We start from the raw sequence: 13,196 nt of genomic DNA on the forward strand, positions 1-13,196 counted from the left end.
GAACTAAAATGGTTTCAAATGTGTTACTGTAACCTTTAGCACATCCACAAATAAATAAGTCTCTTTAACAAGAAATTCTAAGAGATACCGCTTACATATGCTTTGTTTTTGTTTCACACTTCTTACACTAGTATATTGTTTTCCCATGTGACATACTACTGCCAGTAACTCAGTTTATTCCTAAAGCAGTGATTCTCAACTGTGGCCACACACTGTGATAACCTGGGGAGCTATAAAAATACCGACGACGCCGAAGTCCCATCCTCAGAGATTCTGATTTAATTGGTCTGGGAGGTGACCTGGGCATCAGGACTTTTTAAAGCTCCCCAGATGTTTCTAATACACAGCCAAGGTTGAAGGCCACCATCCTAAGGCTTGCTATAGGAACTACACATTTCACATAGGTTTGTATTGCTGCTCCATGAAAAATAAAATTCTGGGTGACTCAGCATGACTCTCAAAGTGGATTTGAGGAGCTACTCACTATGCAGAGCTGTTGCCCTCTTTGCTGCTCTGTACAATGCACCAGTTAGTAATTCAGCCTTGGTCCCAAAGGGGCTTTTCAGAGATGTTTGCTGCTTCACTACCTAAGACAGAACTCCTTGCAACTTTGCTTGGGTCACCAAGCAGGTATTCTACCATTTAAAATGCCACTTAAACCACTCAGCTGCTATGCTTCAGAATAAATTGGATACTAAGGGATAAGTCTCCTAAATACAAAAGGTCATGATAAAAAGAAGGTATTTAGGTTGAAATACCTGGATTTCTTATAGTAACAGGATATGTTCTGAAAAGTCAAAATCCCACATCTTTATAGTTATCTAATGCATATTACACAGGTTCTAAGAGTTCTTACTTTGGAGAATAATGCCCTGTGATAGAAGACATACATTCTATAATGATTTGCAATTAAGGCACATCTTCAGAATCTTGGAACATATCAAATACATGATGGTAATTCAATATTTTCTGTAATTATATGTACTTGTTTATTGTTTCAGAAAACTAAATTGACAAAGCATATCCTTTCTAATTCCTTCAGGGGCTAACAGAAGAAAAGTTTATTCAGGAATTCTAACTTCTTTCTCCTTATTTAATTTCTACTATCAAAGGAAAGATGATGTGATCTGCAATAGTTCAAATAATATAAAAGTCATTTTTTTGTCAATTCCCATCAGCCAATGACCACTTAGAACACACGTGCAGTCAATTAAGTTAGGTTTGTCACTCTCAACAAGGAAGGCTGCACACCATGGAATAATGGGTATATCAAAAGTGGAGAGTTAGGGAAGAAACTTACAGAGTTTGGGTACCTGGAGTGAGAAATTGAGTGGTCTAGGTCTAATGGTCACAATTTCTAAACTCGGGAATTGCTAGAGCAGTCAGTGTTCTCCTCTTTGGAGATTCCCCGAGGGGTTACAGCTAAATCAATCTATCTGTGGTCTTACCTTCAAATGTATAAGTCTGAACAAACTGGTACTCTTAAGTCCACAATGGACATCATTCAGTACAATTTACCTGTTTTGCAAGGCATGCTACAATGAGCTTTGAAAAGTTGTGGTTTCTGTTTCAATACTCAGCTCCCACTTTTACGGACTAATTGTCAGCAGGGCCATTTCCCACTATAAATAGAATGTTTTATAAGTATCTTGCCTGCCTAGTTTTCAATGTTAAATCTTCAATGACATTTCTGATCTCCTTTAAGGATATTAGTCATTGCCTATCCCCCCCAAATAAAGAAAGACCTAAATTAAACGATTTCTGAGCATAATACTATAGACAAACCTTACCTAACCTGTCTAAAGTACCTCATTTCCTAATGAGATTCAAACATGAATACACAACTATCCCATTAGTCAATTTTATTGCCTTTATAGCATTTATCCTCATTTGAAATTATCTTATTTATTGATTTATCATGTCATCTTGAAAAATAGGATACAAGGGAACAGATACTCTTGACTGCAATTTCAGTGTGCCTCCTAGAATAGCGGCTACCATACAACAGGTGCTCAATGAATATTTGTTGAATAAATAAGTGAAATATTCATATAATCATATGATTTGATTTGATTTTGATTAGGAAGACTTTTTGCAATGAGTTGATAATCTAATCACATATGTTTTACATAATTTTATAGTGTTCAGAACTCAACTAAATATCAATTTTATTATTGAAAAGTATATATAATTATAAAGGAACACTTCCTTTTTCATTTTTCTGTTTTTGCAGCTACAAAGGAACAAGAACAATAATTTGATAGCATCTTGCAAATCATTAGGAAAAATCATTTCTAGTTTAATAGATTAATCACAGGTATTTTAGAAATATGTTTTCCATATTGCTAGGTGCATCTAGAAGTAACACTAAGATGAAGCAATTTTTAAAGGTTCATATGACTACAACAGCACATCTATGTATTCTGAAGAGTTTTCTTTATTAGGAAACATACATACTTTAATAAAACTAGCATTCATGATAAATGTGAAATCTAGATAGTTTTTGTTCTATGTCAAATGAGAAGCTTATAATATGAAGTTATACAGTGGTCAATGTTCACTTTTCATGGGTTTGTTTTTGTTTTTTATTTATATGATTTTTCCATTCAAGTCAGACTTAATTGAAATTATTAAATATTATCCTTTTATTTCAGTGCCACTTGCCTACAAGACTTGCAAATGTAATTAGTTACATTCAGATAGCTTTCATTTTTCAACGGGCTAAAATTTGTAACGAAGATTGAACATGAATAATGTTAATTCTGATAAGTTGGCTATATCCTCTTTCTATTTTGCCTATAATTATAAAGCATATTTCTATGGTATTTTGCCAGTAAAGTAGTTTCACTTGACTTTTTTTTAAATCAGTACTCACAAATGATGCCACCCTCCATTAAAAATATCACTTCAGAGGGAACGTTTTCTGGTTCCCCTGACTCGTATTTCTTCTCCCTTCAGTGGTAATAGCAATACGTTTTCTCTCATGTGTTCTGGTTTGGGTCCAAACCCAAACCATTCCACAGAGTGTTTAGAACTCCTTCCCAACTTTGCGGTGGCTGCATGACCCAGGCTGAACCAGTCATAGTATCTCATCTCCTGGCACAGTAATTGGCCCAGGGCTGATCTCATAACTCAAGCAAGAGCAATAAGAATCTTCACTGATACTATTCTAAAGATGTTGACTTTTCCCACTAAGGTTCTAAGATAAGTGTATATGAATTTGAGCTAACACCAATCATCTTCCATGCCATATGAAAAGAAACTATCTCCTGAATGACATCAACACACAGATAGAAGCAGAAAGGGAAACAAAGATAAAATTCTGATGAGATCATTTAAATTTTTTACATCCAAAGCATCTCTTCAATGCTAGAATTGTGTGGAGGTGCATCCCTTTGTTTTTTATTTTCTTTAGCTTCTTTGATCTGTGTTTTCATCTCTTATAAATTAGTGATTCCTAATCAATACAAATTTGTATTTTTAAATGTGGTATAAAAACAAAATACTGAATTCTTGAGTAAGTCATTAATTCTATTTGAGTTTCACCAGTAAATTCCATTTGTTTGTACTCTTTTGAGCGTGTTTAAAATTGATATGCTACTAACACTGTGGCATAACTATCCTGGAAAAATTTTAGGAAAACATCTTATTTCCCTACTGCGAAAACTTCTTTGTCATTCTTATTAATTTTGTCCCAGTGTGCCCTATTTTGCTCTGCTTAAAGTTACTAGTTGTTATCTTACTGTTTGTTTCTGTTGTACTAAATCCTCTGCTACAATTTCTTCACCCTTAGATTTTATCCGCATTCCTCTACCCGGATCTTTGTGATGTGGAGTGATGAATACTGAATTTCTGAAAACTTTCTTCTTCTGCTTGGCTCCTTTCAAGTATAACTTCAGGTCTTTTATCTGGGTTTTCTCATCTCTATGGAATCTGCAAACCAGGTTAGAGAGAACTATATTATACTGAGGGGAGGAGGGAAAAGAGGAAGCCAGTGGGATCTTGGTCATTGACAGAGGAGGATTTTAAGCTCCCTAAAGCCCAGTCTGAGGAAGGATGAAAAGCAGGTCAATGGCTTGTTGTCTTTCCTGGGCTCTCTGGTGGGAACAGATGTTCTCAGACAGCATGGCACAGCTAAATCTCCCTACCTGATTGTACTTGGTAAGCCTCACTGCATCAGTAAGCACTGCAGAGAGATGGGGTGTGAATTATCTCCCAGAAGAAAGGACAAAGGGCTGAGCAAAACTCCTGATTAACTGCACTGAGTCTGCCAAGGTGTATCTCCTGGGCAAGGAAAACAACAGGCCAACAGGGGTTGCCCGACTCTTATTTTCAAAACAAGATAATTAAGAATGTTTACCAAATGGCCACTATGTGTTATTTTAGAGAGTCTATGTGTTATGCCCTAAATCAAATAATTTTGTGCCTTATAATAAATATTTTGGCAAACTGTGGAACTTATAGATTAGAATATTTCTTCTCTAAATTTCCATAGTGATGCTGATGTTGGCCTTTTGCTTCCTGAAAAAGAGAGCAAACTAAATTTATAGAATGGTTACAATTCCTCAGTAGGACTGAGAAGAGAATTATTTGAGATTTTACTAAGTTTTCTTGCATTTCTTAATTTTTATTATACTGTAAATTAGGAAACAAATTTTGAGGAGGTTATTTTTGTTTATAGTTCATTTTTTGCAAAGCAAAAGTCCATAGCACAAAGGCTAAGATAACCCCTAGAAAATTACAGTGAGATACACAGACTAAAACTTATGAATTGAAGGGCATATTCAATTTGTCCTGACTTATTGGGGTAAAAAGAAGAGAGAAAACTGAAATAGGTATCATGGAACACAAACTAAAAAAAAGAAAAAAGAGAGAGAGAGAGAGAGAGAAAAGAGAGTCCAAAATATCACATGAGAATACAAAAATAAAACCATAACAAATGTGTATTTTTTAAAGCCGTTAAATTCAAATGTACCTCAGAGAATTTCATCTGAATGTTTCTGAAATCATAATATAACTTCCATGTCTTTCATTTGCCATTGTATATTTTTGTTATGGCACTCACCAGCCATAAGTCTGCCTAAGATGCAGTCTGTAAAGTCAGGCAATAGGTTCTAGGCTGCTACAAAGCCAAAAGCCACTATTCAAATTAAGGAGAACAGCAACAGCTAATAGAAGGAGGTAATATAAAAGAAAAGGAAAAATTGTCTATGCCTCTACATAATCTAATTCAATTGAATTAATCAGAATTAAAGTTCTGGCAGTTGAGGATGTGCTTATACACAAGACCCACTTTAACTACTTTCTTGAAAATAACCTGTCAATTCCATCAGCCTACTAGTTAGTTCATTTAAAAATGAGAGGTGGGGGGAGAGAGAGATCCTGCTTGTAAGGTTGAACTATTTGGTTGTTTGAGTGAACCAGTTGACAATTTTGTTCAAAAATAATCAAATCAGAACTGCGTGTCTCTGGATAAAGTTATTCAAATTGCTTCATAATCTTAGCACTTCACTCAAGTTCTTAGGACAATGGCCTAAATGTGTTGGTGCTTCATAATTGCTTGTTGAATAGTGTTACAAAGTCTTCATGTTTCATCAAATAGTACCTAGTCAGTATGGACATCCATTTTATTTTATTTTATTTTATTTTAGAGACAGAGTCTCACTCTGTTGCCTGGGCTAGAGTGCCGTGGCGTTAGCCTAGCTCACAGCAACCTCAAATTCCTGGGCTCAAGCAATCCTTCTGCCTCAGCCTCCCAAGTATCTGGGACTATAGGCATGAACCACCATGCCTGGCTAATTATATATGTATATATATATGTGTGTGTATATATATATATATATGTAATATATATATATAATTTTTTTTAATTGTCCAGCTAATTTCTTTCCATATTTTTTTTAGCAGAGATGGTGTCTCGCTCTTGCTCAGGCTGGTCTCGTACTCCTGAGCTCAAACGATCCACCTGCCTTGGCCTCCCAGAGTGCTAGGATTAAGCGTGAGCCACCTCGCCTGGCCTGGATTTTTTAATAATAGTGAGGAAAAAAGTCAAAAGTTATTTTAGGTTCTGGAATATAATAGACCAAATTTAATCACACCGACACATTTATAATATTTAGACAGTTTCAAAATAGTAATCTCTCAGTTATGCATCATAATGAAATCTTTTAAAATGAGAGAGAAATTATTAAAGGGAACTTTCAGTAACTAGACCAAGAGCTCCCTATAAAAAGAGTATAAATACATTAATTCTAATAGAAGTTTCTCATGATATGTTTCCTTTCATGAAGGGATTATACCGAGTTAGTGTTTGCGAAAGTGCCATGCAGGTTTATTGCCTGGTCTATTTGGTTTTGACTATCTAAATGTTTTTTAGTACTGTAATGCAGGGTTTTTGGAAAAAACAACAAAGAACTGATATCTATAGCAAGATCCTCTAATATCTTAAATTTCACAATATATCTGTTTTAATAAACCTGAAGTAAATTACAGTTGTACAATCTATAATTGGTATTAATTTCCAACCTTTCTTTCCTTGAAGAAAGCCTCAGTCATGAAAAGTTATAGAATGAACTTGTTCCTGGTCTTGGCACAGATTTTGGTTCTCTTTTATCTTCTATTTCTATCTTTGAAACATGGCACCCTCTTCTAGAGAACCACAAATGGACGATGTTGGCTGAGACACTTTCTTCCTACCAGTATAGAACTCTTCCAGTCTCTCTGTCCGGTACCAGTCAGAGTTTTGGTTACTTGCTTCAACCACAAAGAGTTACTAGCTGTCCGTGAACTACTTTATCATTTCCTACCACTATTGCAGAAATCTGTGCAATTAAGAATTTTTCTTTGGACAAGAATTATCCTACTTAACCCATCTACTATGATATTTTTTCTCTGTCACTGGCAAAAAAAAAAAAAAATCAGATAATGGTTTTGATGATCAAGCAGTCACAAACAAAAAGAAAAGTCATGTTGAACAAGAGTCACTGGCATATAAAGCTTTAGGGAAATGTTGATTACCTCCAAAACATTGCGCTATCAAACATGTGTAGAAAATTCAATCCCTTCAGCACATCATTTTTATTGCTCATTAACTTTCAGAATTTAAAAAGCCAGAAACTCTGGGACTATATGAAGAACACAGTCTGAGTGAGTGCCAAGCATACATAAGTAAGAGAGTCAAATCTGCATCCATGAATGACTTCTGTTAAATCACTTACCTTCAACCAACAGGTTTCCTCATTATTAAGTTGTGGAAAGTAACTTTTGCCTCTTACATCACCAGAATATTGTAAGGGTGTTGCAATGAAATATACATAAGCTTCCTTTGAGAGAAGAAATTTGTGAAACATAAATTCATTACACAAATCGCTTTCCATTAGAAGAGTTGAAACAGGATACAGTCCTGACTAAGCCACAGTTCTAACAAGCAGAGATCACTGGTGCAGGCCCACAGGAAGCATGTTTCTATAGCCCATTAGAAACTATTTACTATTTTCATACAAAACTTTTACCACAAAAGGTACACAAATTATTATATATGATAGGGTAAAGGTTTGTGGTTAAAATCTCCTGTAACTTAAAACTAACCAAGCTTAATGTACATGGAAAGTTTCTTCCATTAATAGGTTATAGAAACCATTCTCTAAAAAGCTTAGAATTGTATTTTTTAACTTAGCTGCCTTAGAAGCTGAAACAAAACTGCACTGAATTGACATACTATAAAAAAGAATTCTATAAATTAGTAAACAAGGTAAATTTTCTTAATTTGCTATAGTTGATATAGTTCTGTAACATTAAACATAGGCAAATATATTCAATAGTTTAAACACTATATACTTAAACAAGAAAAGAAACAATTTAGTCCTTGAATACTCATGGCCACAGTGGGAATGACATCATGATCTTGGCCGGTACTATTCTCTAGGGACCCATGTTGCTAGGAAACAGGAGAAACATGAAGCTCTCCAGCCATTTGGGATGACCATTCTAAATTGAGCATAAAAACAATTCCTGGTTGCAGTGTGTCTTAGAAAAACAATAGAACAGCTGGCCACTGATAAGGGCATGCTCAGACCTAAGAATGACTTTCCAAAGAAAATGATTTTCTCCTTGAAATTCAGTATTTACATGAGAGAATTTTGTGTTCTGTTCCTCTTTGAGAGTGTTTAGTCCAATTTATAAAGTCAATTGAATATTTTTTTAATGTTCTGGTGCAGAATATCAAATAAAAAATTTACTAATTTTTCAAAGATGGATACCTTCTAAAATGTACTTTTCATAGCATAAATATGGAAGAAAAATAATTTGGTCTCAAATGAACCAATTCTCCAATATTGGCTACTGCCCAAATGTTTCTATTTTATGGGTGCAATTCAGCATATCCAGCCATTTAAGAAAATATTCTCTATTCATTGAAAGAGGTGTCTATCAAATGAATCAAAGAAGTATGCTGAGATCCACTATATTTCTAGTCCATAGCATTGCTAGTGTAGAATAACTTAAAGTCTTAAAGCCTTATTTAGAATTTTTTAGAAAACATACATTGTTTTAAACTCTCAATTGCATTTAGTTTCTTATAGTAAGCACTAATACTACTAGCACCTTATATGCTATAGTAAATGTTTATGTGGAAAATGGTTCTACTCAATTAGTTGAAACTAATGGATTCTCAAGGCAATTTAAGAATCCTCATAATTGTGCAAAAGAGAGCTCTATCCCTTTTCTAAATTAAGGTAGGCTTCCCTGTAATTGCACAACTCAGAGCAGACACAAATTTCATGTAAAGTAAATGAAATTTTATCAGGAAATTAACTTTGAAAATTAATGTATCTACAATATATCATTGTTTATAGAATGACATTTCATCCTTTGTGCTTTTACTTGTCACTATAATTTTTATATAGTATTACTGTCAGTCCCAGATTACATGTGGACTCCTAGAAGACAGGAATTATTTATGCTTTATTCATCTTTGCATCTGCTGGACCTAGTATTATGTCTGGCACATGTTAAGAATTAAGTTTTGAGGATAAATAGATGAATGAATTATCTAAAGCCAAAAGGCTACATCATCATCTCCCTATATATTCACTGTATATATTAGTATTGCTACTAATATAAAAAATGAAAAACTTTCAAAATTTAAGAGTACTAGTACTACATAGTACTAGTATTCTCTAGTACTGTATTTTGGCTTATCATTTTATCTTTGAGAAAACCAGTTTTCCACTATTCAGTGTCTGAGATTATACAAGATTATATAGCATTTCCCCTTTCTCATCTTCTATTAAGAAAATAGCAGGTGGAAAGATTTTGTCTTATACATTTGATTATTCTTTGGAATTGTCTTACCTCGAGCTCATAAACTGCTATTTAGAAATAAGATTCAAAATAAAATAAGAATGTATAAAAAAAAAAAAGGAGGGTAAAAATGGACAACTCACAATTCTTCCAATCCAATGCAAATGTAGATTTTATAAGCATTCTTCCGTATATACACTAGGTGGAGCCATTTGCTTAAGTTAGTTGTAAGAAAATTGAGAGTATTTAATTTTATAAGAACCTGCCAAACTGTTTTCCAAAGTAACTATTCCATTTCATGTTACCACCAGCAACATATGAAAATTTAAGTTGCTTCACAATCTTATTGGCACTTGGCTACTTTTTTATTTTAGTCACTCTGATAGCTGTATAGTGGTATCTCATTGTAGTTTTAATTTGCATTTCTTTAATGATTCATGATGTCAAGCTTCTTTTCGTGTGTGTATTTGCCTGCTTTATATCTTCTTTGCTGAAATGTCTATTAAAATCCTTTTCCCAAATCCAAATGTTTGCTATGTTGTTTGTTTTCTTAATGTTGTGTGCTGAGAGTTCTTGATATTACTATACTACCCAGAAATTCCACTCCTTTACACTTATTCAAGAGAAATGAACACCTATGTCCACACAAAGATCAACATATAAGTGTTGATAGCAACTTTATATTAGCCAAAACTGAAAATAGCCTATCAACTAGGGAATAAATGGAGAAATTCCAGTACACTCATACAATGGAATAGTACTTAGTAGTAAAAGGAATGAACTACGTGCAACAACATAGATGAATCTTAAAAGAATAATGCTGAACAAAAGAAACGAAACACAAAAGACTATATGATTCCATTTGTGTCACATTCTTGAAAGGAAAAACTAGAGACAAAAGTTGGATCAGTGGTTGCAAGGGACTGAAGTAGAGAGAAGGGATTAAACGCAAAGGAACATAGACAAACTTTTGGAGGAGATTAAAGTATTCTATATCTTGTTTATAGTAATAATTACACAATTATGTACATTTGTCAAAAGTAATGACTATATACTTAAAAGAGAGGACTTTCATTGTTCAAAACTTTTGTCTAATTTTTGGATATTTGTTTTCTTAAAATCTAATATTTTAATAGTCAGTTAACTGACATACCAAAAATTACCAAAGAGAAAGCAATTAACATTATGAACATTCTGAAGAATTCTGGTAGTTATTGTAAAATTCTCTATTAATATGCAAATTAAGATTTGTTACTCTTTCCTATCATAAGGATGTGCATTGATATTTTTTAATAAAATTATATTTATTTGAGAGTCTCAATGATACTAATATGATAGGGTGATATTTGTTTTATAATGAATAATCTAAATATAAGCAGGGAAATAACATAATAGAACATCCTGGTGTTCTGTACAAATCAATTGTCAATTCATATTGCACTTTCATAATAGGATAATTTCTATCTTTTAAATTATGTAAAAATGGGAGAAAGGCAAGATGGCTGATAAGAAACAACCCCAGCCAGAGCATCTCTGCAAGAAGGAGAAATTTTAGATAAAAGTGAAAAAAACAAACAGACAAACATAGATCAGATGAGGGCTGGAAGGAAGGGTGCCTGAACCTACAGGAGACTGCACAGGAAGAGTTTGTGGAGCAGAACTGGAAGGAGAAAGCACTTTAGTGCCTGAGGTAGTGGTTAGGAGTCCTGGGACTTCCAGGCCTGTCCTTATTCTCCACCTCAGCAGAGACAGGTGAGGCTGGGCAGGGCTGGGTTGGGTAAACCTTTCCTCAAGCTAAATGTACGTTTTTTTTCATTAGCTCATGGAACAGTCTCTAAGATTGGCCATATCCTAGGCCATAAAACATGTCTCAACAAATTTTACAAAAATAGAAATAATACCATGCATCTTCTCAGACCACAGTAGAATAAAATAGGCAATAAACTACAACAGAAACCCTCATCTCTACACAAAGTCATGGAAACTAAACAACTTTCTGTTGAATGATTATTGGGTAAAGGAGCAAATTAAAATAGAAACCAAAAGATTCTTTGAACTAAATAATAAAGGAGACACAAGTTAGCAAAATCTGTGAGATACAGAGGAAAATTTATATTCATAAATGCCTACATCCAAAAGACAGAAAGATCACACAAATAAATAATCTAATGAATCATCTCAAAGAACTGGAAAAAGATGAGCAAATCAACCCCAAACCCAGCAGAAGAAAAGAAATAACAAAAATCAGAGCAGAACTAAATGAAATCAATAACAAAAAAAACTATATGGAAGATTAATTTTTAAAAAGTTGGTTCCTTGAAAAAATAAACAAAATTGACACATCTCTTGCCAAATTAACAAGAAGCAGAAAAGAAAGGCTAATAAGCTCAATCAGGAATGAAAAAGGAGAAATACACTGCTGATGGTAGTACAACCTCTGTGGAAAGTAATATGGAGATACTTCAAAGAACTACAAGTGCAACTACCATTTGATCCAACAATACCATTACTAGGAATCTACTCAAAGGAACAAAAGACATTCTATAAAAAAATCATCTTCCCTAGAATGTTTATAGTTGTACAATTCACAATTGCAAAGATGTGGAAATAACCCAAGTGCCCATCAATACATGAGTGTATTATAAAATGTGGTATATGTATACCATGGAGTTCTACTCAGCCACAAAAAACAATGGTGATCTAGCACCTTTTGTATTATCCTGGATAGAGCTGGAGCCCATTACATTTAATTGGGTTGTCTGTACTTTTATTGTTGAATTATAAGAGTCCTTTATATGTTCCAAATACAAGTTCCTTATCAGATATATGATTTACAAATATTTTCTCTCATTCTCCAGTTTTCTATTCATTTTCTTTATGGTATCCTTTGAAACACAGAAGTTTTTACTGTAGTTAAGTCTAACTGATCTATTTTTCCTTTTGTTACTCACATTTTTGGTACTGTTTCTAAGAATCCATTGTCAAATTCAAGATCATGAAAATTTACCCCTGTTTTCCTGCTTTCCCCTGTTTTATAGTTTCAGGTCCTTGATCCATTTGCAGTTAATTTTTATATATGGTGTAAGGTAATGGTCCAAATTCAATTTTTCTGTATATGGCTATTCAGTTGTCCCAGGACCACTTGTAGAAAATACTACATTTTTCTGATTGAATGGTCTTGGCACCCTTGTTGACAAATGTGTTGACCACAGATGTATAGATTTACTTCTGGATTTTCAATTCTAGTTAATTGTTTTATATGTCCATGCTTATGCTAGTACCACACTGTCTTGTTTAACATTGCTTTATCATAAGATTTGGTACTGGGAAGTATGAGTCCTCCAACTTTGTTCTTTGCAGGAATGTTTTGGCTATTCTAGGTCTCTAGAGATTCCATTTTAATTTTAAAATCAGCTTGTCAATTTCCACAAGGAGTCAGCTGAGATTCTGATACAGATCATATTGAATAGGTAGATCAATGAACATTAGATTTTTTCCATTTATTTAGGTTTTCTTTAATTTTTTAAACCAGCAGTCCCCAACCTTTTTGGCACCAGGAACCGTTTTCATGGAAGACAATTTTTCCACAGACCAGAGGGTAGAGGGATGGTTTTGAGATGATTCATGTGCATTACATTTATTGTGTACTTTATTTATATTATTATTACATTGTAATTTATAGTGAAATAATTATACAACTCACCATAGGTGGGGGACCCCTGTTTTAAACAATGTTCTCATAGTATAAGTTCTCTAGCCTTCCTCTTCTGGTAATTCTAACAAGTCTATGCTCCTTACCACCTTTTATATAGGAATTTAGAGCCTCCACTATTCGTGGAAGATATAATTCCATATCATTTTTGTAGTTTCTATGAAAAACAAAGTAATAGGAGACA

Source organism: Microcebus murinus, chromosome 11 (assembly GCF_040939455.1).
Source record: "Microcebus murinus isolate Inina chromosome 11, M.murinus_Inina_mat1.0, whole genome shotgun sequence".
Lineage (NCBI taxonomy): Eukaryota > Metazoa > Chordata > Mammalia > Primates > Cheirogaleidae > Microcebus > Microcebus murinus.